The sequence below is a fragment of the Camelus ferus genome, chromosome 1 (assembly GCF_009834535.1).
Source record: "Camelus ferus isolate YT-003-E chromosome 1, BCGSAC_Cfer_1.0, whole genome shotgun sequence".
NCBI lineage: Eukaryota > Metazoa > Chordata > Mammalia > Artiodactyla > Camelidae > Camelus > Camelus ferus.
In genome coordinates, this window is record NC_045696.1 from 74,231,504 (window position 1) to 74,251,550 (window position 20,047).

Here is a 20,047-nt window from a genome sequence, read left to right on the forward strand (position 1 = left end):
TAACCCCACCTCCCTGCCCTTTCACTTACTTCTCATTCTCCCTCTCAAAATCTGTCTTAGGAAAGGCTCTGTTATCAGTGATTGAGAAGCATAGAACCAGAATCATCAGAACCAGAGTGACAAAGATTGCTTAGTATAACTGCACCTGAGATAACTGAAGCTATTCTACAGCATCACTGACAAGCTATCACCAACTGTACATACTAGTGGTATTGAACTCACCAGCACTTGTAATCTGTATACAGAATAAGCACAACTTATGCAATGTAATCAAAATACAACTTTTTCCTTCCCGTTGTCACTTTAATGTGTACTTGGTGGAAGAAGCTTTCTTCAGCCTCTGAAGAGAAACTCTGGCAGAACTCATGGTTTCTGGTCACTCATGGCTAATGCATAATGCTACAGGTTGTTTTTTTTTTTTTTTTTTTTTTAATCACAAGAGTACTTTCTCAGTTCTGTAATTAAATATTCAATTCAATATGTTGGTCAGCACTTCAGTCTTCATACAAAGGCACAGATCTCTTCCTACCCTCTATGGAGTGATCTGCCCCCTTTCTTCCTGACCCACCTAGCTAATTTTGTTCTCGGAGCCTTCTGCAGTTGGAAGAGAGAAGTGGGCAAGGCAGCAGAAAATTCTTACTTCATGAACTTGGCATAAAGCCACTGGAATCAAGAGCTCTTTTTAGAGCTCTTTATTTGCAAAGGCCTCCTCCATGGCCTTTTACATAATTCTGTATTTGTGATGCTTTATTTGTTTTCTTAAAGAGGGCCTCTCAATTTCTTCAAATTCAAGAACACACAAAACTTGGAGTCAAGAGTGCTGCCTTAAGCTGGCTCCACAGTCCATGGTCTGGTTAATGATGGAAACTGATAGTTCCTGAGTATATGGAGTTGGCGCTTTCTTTGGAGGCTCTCCTGCTGGGCCCCTCTGAGGTGATTCCCAGGATACCAGAAGTCCTACCCTTTGGCTTATTGCTCTACCTCCCTCCTCAGCTTCTGATTTTCCAGCAGTCCTCCCTATCCAGACCCTCTACTGGACTTCCTTCATCTTCCAGTAGAAATCTTCTTAAGCGGGACTTTACTAAAGGTTCCACATATGTTCTCTGGGCCTCATGCACCTTTGACTCAGCACTGAAAAAGGGCAATTTCTCCCAACACAGAGCATCTGTTTCTTTTTGCACTACCCACTGAGACTGATGGCCAAAGCCTCTTGCTGGCCACACCCTAGTCCAAAGCTCTCACTCACTTGAGGCTGGACACAGAGAAGAAACCACCCTTGCCACATTCCCTGTGAGGAAGAAAGAAGAGAGAATCTCCCTCTAAAGAAATCTCTTCAGAAATCCTTCCCCATCTCCAATCTTTTGACCCCCTGATAGTCTCCTTGTGGAGTCATTTTCTTGGAAAATCTTTATTTCTGTCTAGCATGTCTCTTTGGAATGTCCTAAGTGTTATATTGTGGTATCTAGTTATAATTCCAGTTTAAAATCTTGTCATACACCTGAGTGAATCCTCTCCACTTTTGGAAAGTGCTTATAATCCAAAATACTTCCTTTCAAATTTCAAAAATTTGTCTTGCCATGGCTGGTTATATTCATAGTCAAACAAAACAAAGTTAATTCCTCTTCTACTCAATAGCCCTTGTGGTAGACTGAATAATGTTCCCCCTCCCAAAGGTGTCCACCTCCGAATCCTCAGACATTGTGAGTGGTACCTTACATGGCAAATGTGACTTTGCAGATCTGATTAAGAATCTTGAGATGGGGAGACTACCCTGGATTCTTCAAGTGGACCTAAATGTAATCACAAATGTTCTTCTAAGAGTCAGAAGGAGACTTGCGTACAGGGAAGGCAACGTGATAATGAACAAAATTGGAGTGATGTGCTCTGAAGATGAGGGAAGTGACCATCATCTAAGGGATGAAGGTGGCAACAAAAACTGGGAAACGCAAAGTAATGGATTCTCTCTCCAGAGCTTCTAAAAGGACCCTACTCTGACAGCATTTTGACTTTAGCCCAATGAATCAGATCTCAGACTTCTGGCCTCCAGAATTCTAATAGTATAAATTTGTGCTATTTTAAAGGTTTAAGGTTTTAAAGGGTTAATACCACTAAGGTTTAGGTATTCTTTTATAGTAGTATTAGAAAACAAAAATACCCTTCAAATAGTTAAAGAGCATTATAGTTTCTTAAGCCCCTTGGTAAGGAAGTCACGTGGCCCAAAAGGATTGGGACTCCTGTTTAAAAATATTTAAGCAAAAAGCACTGGTCCTTCCTGTTGCCCCAGCATCATCCAACTTAAATACACATCACTATTCTAAAATGATTTCTTATGTTTTATTTGTTTGTTTTTGTGTGGGTTTTCCTAACTAATGCCTACCAATTAGTTTGTATCAAGTCAAATCTCTACCCTGTCTGGACTTTGGAGCTTCCTCCAGCTCTGAGGATATAAAGGAAAGGAAAACAAAAATATTGATGGTACCACCATGCATGACTCCACTGCTGTAGGCAGTTTCAAAGTTCCCTTTAACTGAAACTTACTTCTTTTGTTCTAAGAAGTTCATCAGGCTGCATAACTGCCTTCTGCTGAAAGCTTTAAATAACCCCTGCCCCATACTATTTTTGGTATCCAGGACAATAGATTATTATACGCAAAAGGAAAAATTCAGAGCAGTACTCCAAAAATAGGCCATCTCATTTTGAAATGAATTATCACTTAGTTGGTCCCAGGGTATCTTGCAGGGACAAAAAATTCCTTAGGGGAGCAAAGCAAGGACCTTGGTGGCATTTTGGGCAGTGACTGTGGGTTTATTCTGTTTTGTTCACTATTTAAGTTTGATCAATTTCCTGTGTTCATTTGCATAACTCTGCATTTTACCGAGTTCCCCCGATAACTGGATAGTCTGGCAATTTCAATTTAGCACTCTTAATATAGCTTTTTTTTTTTTTTTTAGCAAAGCCCAGAATACTAAGAAAATCCCAGGCAGCAATATTTATGATCTCTGTCTTGCTATAAAAATTAGATTATTTGTGTTTTAATGGATGTATGAATTTATCTACATATTATTATATGATTTACAAACAAAGATACAGCAGCGACATCCCAACACCAAGTAACCGGTCTTATGCTAAACACTTTTGTTGGTGTCTCTAACTATTCTACATATAGGCAATTTACATTTTTTCACTATTTATGTTCTCTCAGAAGAACAACTTCAATTGAATTTATGTCAGCCTGCATTTGTGGAGCAAGTACAATGTACTACTGTACAACACGCTAGACACTGGTTACAAAAGTGGCATGCATATGCTCCCCATCTTGAAGAGTTCACAGGCAGGAAAGTGATACAAACATGCATACTAAAGCCATTCCAAATGTGAGTAATGTAACTTCAGATACAAAGAGGACACAGATGAGGAAGCAATCTTTTCTCTTTGGGAAGGGTAAGGAGAAGCTACAGCAATGAAGTGATCTTTGATCTGGGCCCAGGGCTTTTGTTTTGTAGGGTGTTTTGTTTTGTGGGAACCAAGTTTTTGTTTTGTTTATAGGGCCAGGAATACAATGGAGAAATATACTTCAGAAGAAGCTAACAAAGGGAACAAAGGCAATAGACAGTGCAAATGCCTGGTGTATTGGGGGGAAAGCATGTGCATCAGTAGGAGTGTAGACACTGCCTATACTTAGAAGCCCTTCAGGAAAAGTACCAAAGGTAGGCTAGGCAAAGAGTGCAGGGGGCCTTTTAGATAGTATTTACTTACTTCCTTGATTCAAGTGTATAGATATATGTGAGCACATGGGCAGAAACATCATACCCTTCACCTTCCAGCACATTCATCTTGAGGCCAGTTTCCTGCTTCTATATGCAGGGAGGAGGAAAGGAGACACAATAGATAGAAGAAAACTGGGCTGGAAATCAAAAGGCTTAAATTCAAATCTAAGTCATTACCTACAAGTGACTGGATTTTCCACTTGGACCTTCCCTGAGTTTCACTAGCAATATCTGTAGAACAGAAATGATGATAACTGTCCTGCCTACTTTATCAGGTGATTATACGTATCAGTCATAAGGAGGAGCTGCCAGTTCTGAAATTCCACTAGGAATTAGTTTCTTCAATGCACATTACAAAATGATTACCACCGTCATGTTAGCTAACACCTCCATCACATCACAATTAGCTTTTTTCTGTGTGTGATGAGAATATTTAAGATCTATTCTCTTAGAAACTTTTAAGAACATTATACAGTATTGTTAACTATAATCACCATGTTGTACATTCGATTCCCAGAACTTATTCATCTTCTAACTGAAAGTTTGCACTCTTTGACCAATATCTCCCTATTTCTCCTACCCCCTGCTAGCCACCATTCTATCTTCTGTTTCTATGAATTGGGTTCTTTCAGATTGCACATAAAAGTGATACATGCAGTATTTGTCCTTCTCTGACTTATTTCACCTAGCATAATGCCCTTAAGGTTCATCCATGTTGTTATGAATGGCAGAATTTCCTTCTGTCTCATAGCTGAAAAACGTTCCAATCTTTGTGTGTGTGTGTCTTTGTGTGTATGAATACACACACACACACACACACACACACACACAACAATCCCATCTTCTTTATCCATTCATTTGTTGATGGACACTTAAGTTGTTTCCATATCTTTGCTATTGTGAATAATGCTGCAATGAACATGGAAGTGCAGGTATGTCCTTAATATTCTGTTTTCATTTCCTTCAGATATATCCCCAGAAGTGGTATTGCTAGATAACATGATAATTCTATTTTTAATTTTTGAGGACTCTTCATACTGTTTTCTATAGTGGCTGCACTAATTTACATTCCTACCAACAGTGCACAAGGGTTACCTTTTTTGCACATCTCTGCCAACACTAGTTATGACTTTTCTTTTGATAATAGCCATTCTAACAGGTGTGAGGTCAGCTCACTGTGATTTTGATATGCATTTCCCTGATGTTTCATGTACCTGTTGGCTATTTTTATATCTTTTTTGGGAAAATGTCTGTTTAGTTCCTCTGCTCATTTTTAATTGACTGGGTTTTTTCCTACTGAATTATATGAGTTCTTTAAATACTTTGAATATTAAACCCTTATCAGGTATATAATTTGCCTACGGCTTTGCTCTTCTTTCTTTTTTAACTTTATTGAGGAATAATTGAAAGATATAATTGTATATATTTAAAGTGTACAACATGGTGATTTGATATACATATACATTGCAGAATGATTACCAAGATCAAGATAATTGACACAGCCATCACCTCACATAGTTAACTCTTTTTTGTGGTAAGAATGCTTAAGATCTACTCTAAGTAACTTTCAAGTGTAGAATACTGTATTATTAACTATAGTCATCATGCTGTACATTAGATCCTCAGAACTTATTCCTCTTATAACTGAAAATTTGTACTCTTTGGCCTATGTCATCTCATTTTCCCCTTCCCCCAACCCATGGAAACTAGCATTCTATTCTCTGTCTCTATGAAAGTTGCTTTTTTTTTAAAAGATTCAACATACAGCTATCAAAATTTCAATGACATTTTTCATGGACATTGAAAAATCTATCATAAAATTCACATGGAAGCACAAAAGGCCCTTCACAGCAAAAACAATTCTTAGAAGAACAAAACTCAAGAGATCACACTTCCTGATTTCAGGCTATGTTACAAAGCAATAGTAATCAAAACAGTATAGTATTAGCACAAAAACAGGTACACTAACAAGTGGAATAGAATAGAGAGACCTGGCATAAATCCATGTAAACCCATCAACTAATTTTTGAAAAGAGTGCCAAAAATACACAATGGAGAAAGGAATGTCTCTTCAATGAATAGTGTTGGAAAACTGGATATCCATATGCAAAAGAAAGAAATTGGACCCCTATCTTACCCAATTCAAAAAACTAACTCAAAATAGATAAAAAACTTAAATGTAAGATCTGAAACTAAAATTCATAGAAGAAAACATACAGAAAAAGCTCTCACATTGATCTAAGCAATGACTTCTTAGATAAGACCCCAAAAGTACAGGCAACAAAAACAAAAATAAACAAGTGGAGTACACCAAACTAAAGAGCTTCTGTACAGCAAATGAAACAATCAGGAATTTAAAAGGTAACCTAAAGAATGGGAAAAGATATTTGCAGACCATATATCTGATAAGGGGTTAATATCCAAAACATATAAAGAACTCGTATAACCTAAAAGTAAAAATAAATAAGTAAATAATTTAGTTACTGAAAAACCGAAGGACCTGAATAGACATTTTTCCAAAAAAGACATATAGATGTACCTGAAATATGAAATACATATATGAAAAGGTGCTTAACATCACTAACCATCAGGGAAATGCAAATCAAAACCACAGAGAGATATCACCTTACATCTCTCAGGTTGGCTATTATCAAAAAAGAAAAGAATAAAAATGTTGGTGAGAATGTGGAGAAAAAGGAATAACTAAACACTTTAGATTAGAATGTAAATTGGTACAGCCATTATGGAAAACAGCATGGAGATTTCTCAAAAATTAAAAATTGAATTTTCATATTATCCAGCTTTGTTCTTTCACAAGATTGCTTTGGCTATTCAGAGTCTTTTGTGGTTCCATATACATTTTAGGGTTTTTTTTTTCTATTCCTGTGAAAAGAAAAAAAAAAGCTATTTGAATTTTGACAGGGATTGCATTGACTCTGTCAATATTTAACAACATTAATTCTTCTAATCCATGAAAACAAAACCTTTTCAATTATTTGTGTCTTCTTTAATTTCTTTCGTCAATGTCTTACAGTTTTCAGTGTAGAGATTTTTCATCTTCTTGGTTAAATCTATTCCTAAGTATTTTATTCTTTTTGATGTTACTGTAAATGGGATTGTCTCTTAAATTTCTGTTTCTGATAGTTCATTGTTAGTATATAGAAATAGATTTTTGTACATTCATTTTGTATCCTGCAATTTTACTGAATTTGTTTATTAGTTCTAACAGGATTTGGTGGAGCATTTAGTGTTTTCTACATATAATATTAAGTCATCTGCAAATAGAGACCATTTTACTTTTTCCTTTCCACTTTGGATGTCTTTTATTTCTTTTTCTTGGATGTCTTTTATTTCTTTTTCTTTCTTAATTGCTCTGAATAGTGCTTCCAGTAGTATGTTGAGTAGGAGTGGTGAGAATGGGCACTCTTGTTTGTTCCTGATCTTGGAAGAAAAGTTATCAGCTTTTCACCACTGAGTATGATGTTAGTTGTATTATGTTGAGATATGTTTTCTTTACACACAGTTGTTGAGAGATTTTATCATGAAAGGATGTTGAATGTTTTCAGTGCTTTTCCTGAATCTATTGAGATGATCATATAATTTTTAGCCTTCATTTTTTTAACATGATATATCACACTGATTGAATTTGTGGTTGTTGAACTATCCTTGCATCCCTGGAAATAGATCCCACTTGATTATGGTGTATGATCCTTTTGATGTACTGTGGAATTCAGTTTACTAGTATTTTTTGAGGATTTTTGCATCTATATTCTTCAGGGATATTGGCCTGTAATTTTCTTTTCTTCCATGTCTTTTCCTGGTTACAGTATCAGGTTAATACTGGCCTTGTAAAATGAGTTTGAAAGTGTTCTGTCCTCTTTTCTGTTTTAGAAGAGTTTGAGAAGGATGTTATTAATTCTTTAAATTTTTGGTTGAATTCACCAGAGAAGCTGTCTGGTCCCAGCTTTTTGTTTGTTAAGAGGTTTTAGATTACTGATTCAGTCTCCTTCCTAGTAATTAGTCCATACATATTTTTCATTTTTTATGTTTCAGTCATAGTAGGTTATATGTTACTAGGAATTTATCTATTTCTTCTAAGTTGTCCAATGTATTGGTGGTATAATTATTATAATAGTCTCTTATGATCCTTTGTATTTATGTAGTATCAGTTGGACTGTCTCTCTTTCATTTATAATTTTATCTGCTTGAGTCCTCTCCCTTTTTTTTAGTGAGTCTAGCTAATGGTTTGTTTACCTTTTCAAAAAACTAGCTCCTAGTTTCACTTGTCTTTTTTTAAAGTCTATTTTCTAGTGTTCTTCTTGTAATTGATTTCTAGTTTTATATCATTCTGGTCAGAAAAAGATACTTGGTATGATTTCAGTCTTCTTAAATTTATTAAGATTTGTTTTGTGGTCTCACATGATCTATCCTAGAGAATGTTCCATGGGCACTTGAGAAGAATGTGTATTCTGCTAGTGTGTATTCAGTAAATGTTTTGTGATTATTCAACCTGGTTTCTTCTTAGTGGCTCTTAGTTGTTGAAGGTATGCCAAGACCCATCAGTGACCCAGAGGGGAGAACTGCACTTAGCACCTGGATGCTGGAAGCCAGACCCTCAGGCAGCATCTGGGAGAGTATGTAGCTAAGCCCCTTTCATGTAAAAACTGGGAGGTGGGTATTTTTGCCTGCTCCCTCTGCACTAAGCCCAAGTGTATATCCATGGTGATACAGGTGGAGGGTGGGTAGTTCCTAAGCCCAGTAAGAACTTTTTTTTGCTACAGTTCTGTAGGACTCCTAAATGCAAGCCTCAATGGCTGTCAGAGCCATGCAGTCTAAGGGCCCATCTCTTAGGTGACACCCACAAAAATTGGCATTGCCATACATGTGTATAAGCTCCTTCCAGAGAGATACTGGTGACTTGGAGCAGGCTGGGGAGACAGGTTGGGGGAGGTATCTGCCAGCTTCCCTAGTGTCTGGGGAAGATTGCTGTCAGCCCTAGATATGTGCTAAATTAGAAACCTGAACCTCAGGCAGAAGCTTTTAAAGTATGCAGGTAGGCCCCTTTCAGGGAAAGACGGGGAAATGAGCATTTTTGCCTGCTCCCTCTGTGCTGAGCTCTGGAAGTCCCGTGGTACTTCTGAAGCCCCATTGGCTATCAGAACAGACGATCTAGGGACCTGTCCTTTCGGTGGCAGTCCCGAAAGCTAGGGTGCAAATGTGTGTACAAGATCCTTCCAGAAAGATGCTGGTGACTCAAAGTGGCCTGTATTGATGTGCATATTTTTTCATTTGCCCACTGCATAGGAGTCACTCAGTTTCTGGACTTCTTTCCGAGGGAATTGCCTCACATGTAGCTGCACATTTCGTGTGTCTATGGGAGGAGAGGATTTCAGGAGCCTCCCATATTGCTATCTTTAAAGACCACCTTGAGAAATAAATGAGATTAAATAATTTTTCTCAAGGCTGTAGACCTAGAGAGTGATGATTTTGGACCTAACCTTACTCAGATTGGCTCCAAAGTTGGCACCCATTTCTTCTTACCCACAGGTTATCAAATGAGATAAAAGTATTTTGCTATTTTGTGTGGAGTGAAGCAGGCTCCAAATGTGGGTATTGTGATTGTTGCCTGATTGATTATTCTTGCAAACACGTTGAAAGTTTAAAATTGTCAGAGGAAATTATGAATAGAATACAAAACTACCATATAGCCCTAAGTATTTTGTCAAACTACAGCCTGGACTGTAACCTTTGGTACAAAGTTTTCACTTCTGCTTTGTTCACCACATGTTAAGTGTGATTGAATGTGAGGAACCTGATCTAGGTTTCCTAGGGGGGCTTAAGACCATTGCTGAGAATCCAAAAGAGTCATAAGTGTAGGAGCATGGCAATTGCTACCAACGAGCAACCAAGTGAGGAAGTCATTTTCTTTTCAATTTTCTTGCAATATATTTGGATTACATGAAAGAGAAAATCTTGTTTTTGTGCTACTTTTCTTTAACATCTCCTTTGTACTTGATAGTCTCTTTTTTTATCAAAGAAAATGTCAAATTCAGGTTCAGATCTTTCAGTAGGAAACTTTATCTCAATTCTTTTTATAAGATAGCTCTGTTTTGTTTATTTTCACATTTATCTTCTATTTATGGCAACTGATTCTAGTTTTCTAGGCAGAGATATATCATTTCCTTTTATAAAAGTTTACTTGAGTAAAATAAAGGTCAGTCAATTTAAAGAAATATTAAGTAAATAATACCTCATATGGTACTCAGTTATTGCAAAAAATCATCAAGATGGTTCATAAATGACTGAAATTTGTGAAATTATAATCTATTCCAACCTCCTCAATTTACAAATATGATTCTAAAGTGAAGTTTTAGTTTGGGGAAGAAAACAGAACTAGAACTCATACCCTCTGTCTTTGTCATCTCAAAGAAACTGGGGTTCACAGAATTTAGATGACTCGTCCTGTGGCACACAGATAGCAAGTGCCAGGATCAGAGTTTTAATCTGTTTAAGGCTAATCCTTGTGTTCTTTACACTTACTGTTTTACCTCTCACAGTCCCAAACTCCAGTAACTTATAATTTAGCAAGATATATATGTGGTTACTCCCTTCAAAAAACTAACAGTCTATTTGGAAAGGGAAAATTTTGAAATATAAAAGAGGAAGAAGAATAATTTGGACTATTCCAAATTCCACATAAATATCCATAGACATGGCCAGTGTTTGAAACTTCATTGAGTGTGAACACATTGGAAGAGTTCTCCTGCCTCAACTAGAAAGGAAGTCTAGGGTTCAAAGAAGCAAAGATGGTTTGGAAAAGTGTTTAAGGCAGATAAATGGGAGTGTGCAAAGGAATAGAAGATTAGAAGAGAGAAACTAGGGAATGTTAAACAGAACATTATACTTAGAGCAGATGATATGCATTAATAAGAAGAGGAACAGGAATAGATAGGTTGACTAGGGTCAGGTCATGAAGAGCTTGAATGCCAGACTTTGGGTTTTATTCTAGAGGCAAGGGATCCATTGAAGGTTCTTGGGCAGGGGAAATGTGGAAGGACTGTGCCTTAAGAAGATCCATTTTGCAAGAGCATGCAGGTTAAGTTAGGAAGGGAATGGGAGGGAGACCATAGCCATGAAACTGCAATAGCTTGATTGGGAAGAAAGTTTGGGCTGAGGAGAAGCTATGGAAGCAAAAACATAGGATGCCTCTAATCACTCAGTAATCACCCATAGATTATATATCCAGGGTCCCCTCCAGGTTCTGGATCTCTAAGTCTCCTCTTTAGAAAAAGGCAATGATGAGAAGATTGGGAGGATATTAGTGAAATAAAAACCCACCAAGTCAGGAATACAAAAGGAAAGAAAGTAAAAAATAACTTAGGATGATGTAATTCAGGGATAAGTAAGACACCAGTGCAGGTGACAATAAAGGCAGTACTTCAGAGAACTGGCAGGAGGGGATGAAAAATCCTTGCAATTAGATAAACCCATATAGGTATGGACTACACAAAGAGAAATATATATAAGGCTAACCATCATTGTTCAGTAACTTTCTGAAGGTCTTCGTTGAAACCAAGACTAAGGAAAAACATCATTTCAGATCTTTGGAACTCTGCCTCAAAAAGGTATTATCTGGAGTGTGTTTGCTTCGTATTGCCAGGAAAGTATTATGGGGTTTGAAATGGCTGCCTGTTCTGACATGTAACTGCTTTGTAGTAATTTGCAGTCATATATATTTTGTGTTTGCCTTATTATATGACTGTCCATTTATGAAGCATAATTAGGACTTAGTAAGCTATAAATAAGGTAGCGTTTACTTTCTGGCAAATTCTTTAATGTGACTGGTTACCCTTGGCACAAAAACTACAGTTGCATGAGCTTCTTAAATAAAAACTGCATAATGATCTTTCCATCTGTCAAAGTCACATAATTAAAGGCATCAGCAGTGCATAGAATTAGCACTTCAGGTTTTGTTCACAGATTTGGACAGCATCCATCATCAGTTTGACAGATGGGATTGTTTTTTCTCTGCTTCTCCATTTTGCTCTCAGTTCTGTGACTACAAAAGTCCCTATTAAGGGACCCTTGGAAGACTAAGAAACAGGGACCTGAGATAATTGACTGCAGGCAGGATCCCTTAGCTTGCTTCATTATTTATCGCCGGATGTAAGCTGAGACTGTGTGCTCAGAGGGTATCAATCTGCCCTACTGTCCCTTTGACACAAGGGGAAAGCTATTATAAGGGCACACGAGGACACCTGGCATTCTCTAAGGTGGAAAGAGGAAGAGGTGACTTATTTGCTTCTTGGTGGCATTTTCTGAGCACCTGCTATATACTTGGCTTTTGGAGCTAACTACAAGAATTACAGTGTATCATCACTTTCACCTGCATATTCAAGCTCTAGTTGTTACATTAAATAATAATAATAATAGTAGTCACCAACATTAAGACTGCCATGTCACAGGCACAGTCCTCAAGCGTTTTTTTTTTTTTCATTTCATAGACGAAGAAATAGATACAGAGAGCTAAAATTTGTCCAAAGTCACATTTTTAGTAACAGAATGAAAATTTTACTCTCTACTCAAAATAGTCTACATAAATAGAAAAATATGGCTAAGTAGTTGGTACAGAGATTTCTTTCTTTCCCATACACAGAAGAATGTCCATAAGGAAAAAAGAATAGAAAATTAATAAATCCATTATTCAACTCAAGGTGGAAATACAGGCAATCTTCAAATCAGTAGATGACTGTGCTCTAAAAATGAACTTGTAAATTAGCTGTTTGGCATTGATTCATAAAATGATATGATGTCTGGGATTTGTTTCAAAATAGTTGGTGGGGAGTGAGGATAAAATAAGATTGGTCATGAGTTGATAATTGTTGAAGCCAGATGATGGGTACATGAAGGTTTATAATACCATTCTCTCTACATCTGTATATGGTTTAAAATTTTCATAATAAAAAATTTTTAAAAATAAACATGAAAACCTAGCAGCTTCTCTATGAAATGTACAGATACATATATGGAAATGCATATATGGGACATTCCAAATAAAATTCCCCAGAACCTTTGTTGCATTGGCAAACTGCTGCCTTTATACAATCTGTCTCAAATTTTAAGAACTCACTCAGATGGCTATCACACTGCAAAAGTTAGTTTAAGAAGTAAAATAGTTTCTAAGTTCCCTTTCATCTCTAAGAGTCCATGAATATCTGCTAGGTGCCTGTGTCAGTCTGGATTCTCTAGAAAAACAGAACCAATATTTTATTTGTAAAATATTTATATAGTATATAATAATATGTACATATATATGATAGAAAGGAAGGAAAGGAGGGAGGGAGGAAGGAAGGGAGGGAGGAAGGGAGGGAGGAAGGAACGAAGGAAAGAAGAAGGAAAAAGGAAGAGAGATTTATTGTAAGGAATTAGCTTACATGGTTATGGAGGCTGAGAAGTCCCAGAATCTGTAGTTAGCAAGCTGGAAACAAAGGGGAGACAATGGTGTAAGTTCCAGCCCAGGTCCATCCAAGTCTGAAGGCAGAAGACTGATGTCCCAATTCAGTCAGAGAGGAAATTCTCTTACTTCACCTCTTGTTCTCTATTCAGGCCCTCAACAGATTGGATGATGCCCACCCACACTGGGGAGGGCAATCTGCTTTACTCAGTCTAGCAATTCAGATGTTAATTTCATTCAGGAACAGCCTCACAGACACAGCCAGAATAATATTTTAACCAAGAATTTGGGCACCCCATGCTGAAGACATGGAGAACCAGGCAAGCCAGTTACCTAATGAAACTCCTGATCCCTCAGTAAATCCATGATCACAAGGAATTTAATAGATATGGTGGTACTTAAGTCCATGGACACCAAGTTTAAAATCCCTGAATGGAAAGCTGTCAACTTACCTCACATTGGCTATATCTGAGACATTTCTGTGGAAGGAAATTGGTTTTCCTTGTAGTCACAACTACTTCTTCCTTCCTCCCTCCATACCTTCTCCTCCCTGCTTCCCTCCATTCCAAATTATTACTCTTCCTTTTTTATATTTCAAAATTTTCCCTTTCCAAATAGGTTGTTTGTGACCAAATGCTATTTAACAGGTATAGTGCTAGGTACTAGGAATACAGAAGCGAATCATAGACATTGTCTCAGGGAGAATCAGTTTTATAATTTCTGTGCAAAGAAGGCTTAGAAATAAAAACTGGTTGAAAGGAGGGCAGGACATTTGTCTTGAATCTTGTTTTGCTTAACACCTGACACACTACTAATAAAATGCCAATTATCCATATCAAGTCATACCCTTCACTTATACCCTCCTCACAGGAGTAACCTTCCTACATACCTGCCCCAGGCCCCAGCTAGTGATTGTCCTTATCAAAGGACAATCGTGGTGCTCTGCTAGTTTCCCTGGTAACCAATGAACCAACCTGAGGTCAATTTCCCTTATAACTGGTAACCTCCCTCCCACACACACCTGTCCCCTACTTCAGTGAAGACTGCCGCCATGTCCTGCCCCTCCACACGTGGTGCAATGTTGCTCCAGGACCTTGCTTCCGATACAGGCTCCCTCTAGCTATTAAACCATTTATGTCTCTGTTACTGACTCAAGGCTCTTTCTTCGGTTTTGAAACTGGGCAGGTGCAGGCTCTGCAGGCCTGCATGGGACAGCGAACAAAGTCTCAGCAAAGATGAGTGATCAGTTCATTCAGAATGAGGTTTTGTCAGGGAGATATTGTTGCAGAGGAGAGGAGTAAGGGACTAATTGTGATTTTGCGCTTTGGAATCCAAGCTAAATAACCAGTGAATTAGAGGTAAAAAATTTGTTTAGTGATACTATATTTTCTAGGCTAATGGACAACCAGAAACACCTGCTTTAGCCATAGACAGTAAGCTCTAAATCAGACCCTGGTGCCGTCTTAAATGTAGAGCTGAATATATCTTCCCAAAAAGGTTATTCCACTCCAAACTTCTTATTCTGGAGGCTGAAAAACATCTTCATTATCTCCCCAAATAGTATCAAAATTCAAATCACTTTGTTGTGTTGGTGAGCATACTGGTGACTCCTAGACCCAGCTTCCTACCTCTACCCTGCTCTTCAGGCCCCATTACCTACTAATTAAAATGGTGTCCAAAAGAGAGCTAAAGTACTACCTTCAGTTATCACAGATTTGGGACAGAGGAGGTTGGTACTGAGAAACCTTGTTTGTGCTGAATAGGACTAAAGATCTCCGTGTCAAATGCCAACAGAAATTCACCAAAGTATCTGCTTAAAAATGATGGAATTCATTATTTTCAGAATTTTAATTACTCATTATTTAAAGTTTCTGGCTTCTCTGCTTCAAAAACACATGCAAAACTTATTTTGCACAAGTATGTCAAGTAATGCTTTCTGACCAAACCAAGCAGGCTTGATTTAATGACTGTAGAGATGAGCCTTGTCCCAATTGCATTAATTGGTAAAATATTTATGACCCACAGTATCATAATTATGTGCAAACGTGAGTGGGATGTTGAGTGACCCAGATACCACTGAGAATGCCTTGTCTAGGATTAGATTAATTCTTCTCGATCCCATTCTTTGACACTATTGAGAACAACTGAACAGAAACTCTAGAGCGGGAACAAGAAAGAGAAACTCAGGAGAACTCCCTCAAGCCGGTGTGCCCCAAGTCAGAACTCAGCAGCGCACCTTCAGGCAGAAATAGCAAAAGGTTGTCAATTTGTGGCTTGCCTACTATGTGTCAAGTCCTTTTCCATCCATCAGCCTATTTATTTTAACAACATTACACGGTAGATGTTTGCTGATTAGAAAACTAAGCTTAGCAAGGATAAGTGACTTGCCCAAAGTCATATTCCCAGTAAATGGCAAGCCATGATTCTGACTTAGGTTTGTCTGGTTCTTGAAGCTCTGCGCCTGCCCTGTGCTTCTTTGAGAACAGCCCTTTCCATACTGTCATACCTATGGCAATTTGCATCTCCTTCAAGGCTGTTTGTTGTACTCCTTGTACCTGTTTTCACCTGGATGAAAATGTTAGAAGGGGCAGGAGCACATGTTCATATTTGTCCACATAATCCCCATTGTCTCTCTTGAGAAATGGATTGTTGGAGTAGATTATATTCAATTTATTTATTTTATTAATGATGGCTTTATCTTTTCCACTGCAAAAGAAAAAAGGTCACAAAGAACTGACAGAATAGCTAATAATCCTGAATATTAATTTATTTGAATCTCATTTATATTATTATAACAATAAAATCAAAACATTTGACTCATTATGGTCATCACCTAAACATATTTAAAAATGAGTAAGATAATACGCACTAAAAACTGTGGAGTGTTTGTAAGCAAAGTAGTGAACAAAATCCAGTAGTAGCTTTATTAAGAATATCCAACTTCTCCTGGGTCTTACAAGGTCTTCCTGCTGAAAGTGTGGTAGCCTCCTGGGATCTTAAAAGAACTACAGAAGCTCAGGCTCTACCCCAGACCTCCTGATTTAGAACCTGCAGTTTAACAGGATCCCTAGTTTATTTGTATGTATATCAAAGTTTGAGAAGTATTGTTCTAACATACTTACTTTTAATAGCCAACACACAAGTGTACGTGGAATCACTCCTGTTGAAGTAGTTTTTGAAACAGTGGAAAGAATAAGTGCTTAGGTGCCAGACAGACTGATGTCAACACTTACTAGTTTTATAACTCTGGGCAAGTTATTTAAACCTCTTCAAGTCTGAGAGTCTTTATCTATAAAGACAAGAAAAGATCAAAATGGGGCATAGTGGAAGCCAAGAGTAACACAAGGCAAAAAGGTGACAGGAGAAATGGATTTTGACATAAGGTCTACTAGAATGAAGAGGTGGAGGGCAGATTTTGAAGAATACTCCTTCACTTTGTTACTAGAAATGTATGCCTGTAAGATTTGGTTGACATTTAGGAACTAGAAGAGATAAATTTTAACTTTGCTTTTACTGTGCCATTTTGCCTTTAAGCAGTTTAAGTTTTTGATAAACAGTCATATACTATAGGAAAGCAACAGAAATGTGAAACAGAGGTGACTTAAGGACAGACAATCGATTTAATGGAAAATTTCTTATAAGCAAAACAAAAAATTTCTTATAAAAATACATCTGCATAATATATGTCTCACAGTTACTCTTGTGATCAAATGAGTTGAGGTTTCTCCTATACCAAAGTCTATAGTTTTTAAAAATTCTGAATTCTAATGATTAAAGTTAAATCTTGTTATATTGGAGCTACTGTTCAAATAGTTTCCCAGACAAATGTTTTTATATTCTCTTGCCAAAGTAAGGATGCTGCAAGTGTTTCTTGGACAATAATAGTGTCACAGCAAATATCATTAAGGCAGTTTTTTAAAATGAGAAACTAATATCATATTAATAACAAATTGTAAAATACTCTTCCCACTCTATCTGACATTGTCCTTGCCCCCTTTTTTCATTGGAAGATCTTGCACAACTGCATTACTGAGTTCCATTTACAGATAAACAGATGTCTTCAAAATAACATGAAAAAGAAAAAGAAAGCCTTACCATTATTTGATGGTTGTTGGGACAAAAATGCAGTGATATGCTGTATTTTTAATGGAGCTTACTTGGACCAGCTTGGATTTTGGCTTTCAGACTGTTGTTTTTCTGACCAGAGGAGTCCAATAAAATGAAACCTAATATAATTGAGGAAACCCTTGACAATCCTGTGCACAAAAATTTAAAAATCAAATGCCATTACACAGTACTGGCATCTATACACATAAAGACAAATCACTAACTTTGTGAGACTTAAGGCATTTTGAGATTTTTAAAAAGCTTCTATTTTTAACAAATCATCATACTTTGTTTATTCCCTGGAAGAAGCTAGAACAGAAAAAAATGATTCAAACATAATGTTATATCAGAAACTAGAGGAAAGAGAGCAAGATTTATAGCACATATTTCAAAGAAAGTAAGGAGATTATAAAAATCTAAAACAATGCATAATTCATGACAAATCTTGGCATATTTGAAATGTCCTTGAATATTAATTGGATACCCAGATAGAAGATGTTTCTATAAATTCTGTCCCATGATGAACCTATGGAGAACTTTTCATATTTGTATAATAATTCATAAGTGCCTTTGCAAAGAGAAAGCTACCCATTGGGGATTTTCTAATGTAAAATATGTGACCCTATGGAAAGATTGAATTGAAAAGTTGGGAGTACCTCAGAAGGATGACTTATGAATCACAAGTACATTTTTTTATATTTGTGAATATAAATATTCCAAAGGTTGTATCTTAACAATGATTACAAACTGTTGATATAAGGCTTCAAATTGTCTTAACAACAGGTGTCATTGTCTATGATTTCATGATATCCACAGCATAGACGCATCAGTCACATCACCCCACAAAAACCTGTGGACCAAAAGTAATCTCTTTTAGAGGGTTATCCCAGTCTTCACATCTCTGAGTGCTCACTAAATGTTTTGAGATGGAGTTGCACGATAGCCCATTGGCACATCGAGTTTAAACTCTAGAGGCAAGCAATAGTTAACCAAGCAATTTATGCCAATGACGGACTGCAGCAAGAAGTTTGCATATGGCAAATAAGAATATTTCTTTTCAGAAAGGGCAGGTATCTGAAAATATGAATTTTGCAATGATCAACCATAAATCTTTTGGGAATCACGTAATATTATAGGACTACTAACATCTAAGTAGCATACGTTGAGAAATGGTTTGGATTGAAATGATTGTTTGGCAGAAAACAGAAGAAGATTTAGACAGTTGGGTGGGCTTAAGGTTATATTATGCAAGACAGAGTAATTGCTAATAATGTTTAATAGATACTGCTGTTTTCCTCTGTGATAATAAAGAAATCTCTGTTGTGACAGTTAATTGTTCCAGGCATTCATGTAAGTCAAGGTAAATCAAATTGCCTTCAAATAAAGTATCTAAGTATGAAGACTGAGATAAAACAGTGATCCCCTACATCATCACAGACATGTTCCACGTTGTTCAGGATCCTGGCTGTATCAGTTTCCTGGGGCTGCTATAACAAACTACCAAACCGGGTGGCTTAAAACAGCAGAGAAGGATTCTCTCACAGGCAAGAAGTCTGAGATCAAGTTGTCTGCAGGGCCATGATCTCTCTGAAGGCTCTGGGGCAGGATCCTTAGTTGGCTCTTCTAGCTTCTGGTGGTTGCTGGCATTCATTGACTGTTAATGCCTCACTCCAGTTTCTCCATCTATCTTCACATGGTCTTCTCCTCTCTGTTTCTGAATCCAAATCTCCCCCTTCTTATATGGACACAATAGATTAGGGCCCAATCTAATCTGATATAACCTTATCTCAACTTGGTTATATCTACAAAGACCTTATTTCCAAATAAAGTCACATTTTGAGGTCCCAGTGTTATCTTTTGGGGCAATACAGTTCAACCTAGAACACTGGCCTAGTGTTAAGTTCATTTACAAATATTTATTTGTATTTATTGAGTGTCTATTATGTCAGGCATTGTTATGAATAAAATAGACCAAGTGCTTACCCTTAAAAGAGCTTATGGTTTGCATTCAAACCAAATCTGATAGCTATATATACATTATATTTTAAAATTTTATGTAGTTTATAATTTAACAAAATCTTTTAATCTGTATCTCTGTGATCAGTCTTCAGAACATCCTGCCATATACACAATAGTTAGTAGCTACATTTGGCGGGGGCATGGGGAAACTGAGGCTTAGAAAGGTTAGTATTTGTTCAAAGCTGCCCATCTGGTAAAAGCAAAGTTGGAACCAGAACTGAGGTAAAAATGTAACAGTGTATAAAATGCTGGATTTCATCCACTTGCCATTTATATTTAATGTCAAGGAGGATTACTGCATATAGAGTATCTTACAGTTAATCATATAAGAACTATGATTAAAAAGTGAAGAACATTAGGTCATAAAGCAAAATTTGTTTCTTTTGACAAACTTTCTAAGTATTCATGATACTCCAGAAAACATTCCATGGTATATTAAAATAATAATAATACTACTTTAGGAATGGCAGGAAGCTGTCATAGATTTTCACTGAGGAATAAAGCAAAGCTATATTTTAATGTGAATTCATAGAATCATAGTTACATTGGAATTTCAGTGTTAAAAATGTTGAATCTTAATGCTCATGTCATTCAATCCCACATCCCCTCCACAACAGATATCCAGAAAGAAAATCATGGCAATGAAGAGGAAAAAAAATGTGAGCATAGTATAGTTAATTCCTTAGAATTAATTTAGGTA

The 20,047-nt window shown here is 36.9% G+C and overlaps 1 long non-coding RNA gene across 1 annotated transcript; it reads right to left on the reverse strand.

The window, feature by feature from the left end:
- Window positions 1-583: 583 nt before the first annotated feature.
- LOC116664922 lies at window positions 584-16,722 on the reverse strand. The gene is made up of 3 exons (XR_004321471.1): window positions 16,563-16,722; window positions 8,686-8,695; window positions 584-594 (listed from the first exon to the last, which is right to left on the reverse strand). It is a non-coding gene; the product is annotated as an uncharacterized LOC116664922 (long non-coding RNA).
- Window positions 16,723-20,047: the final 3,325 nt, after the last annotated feature.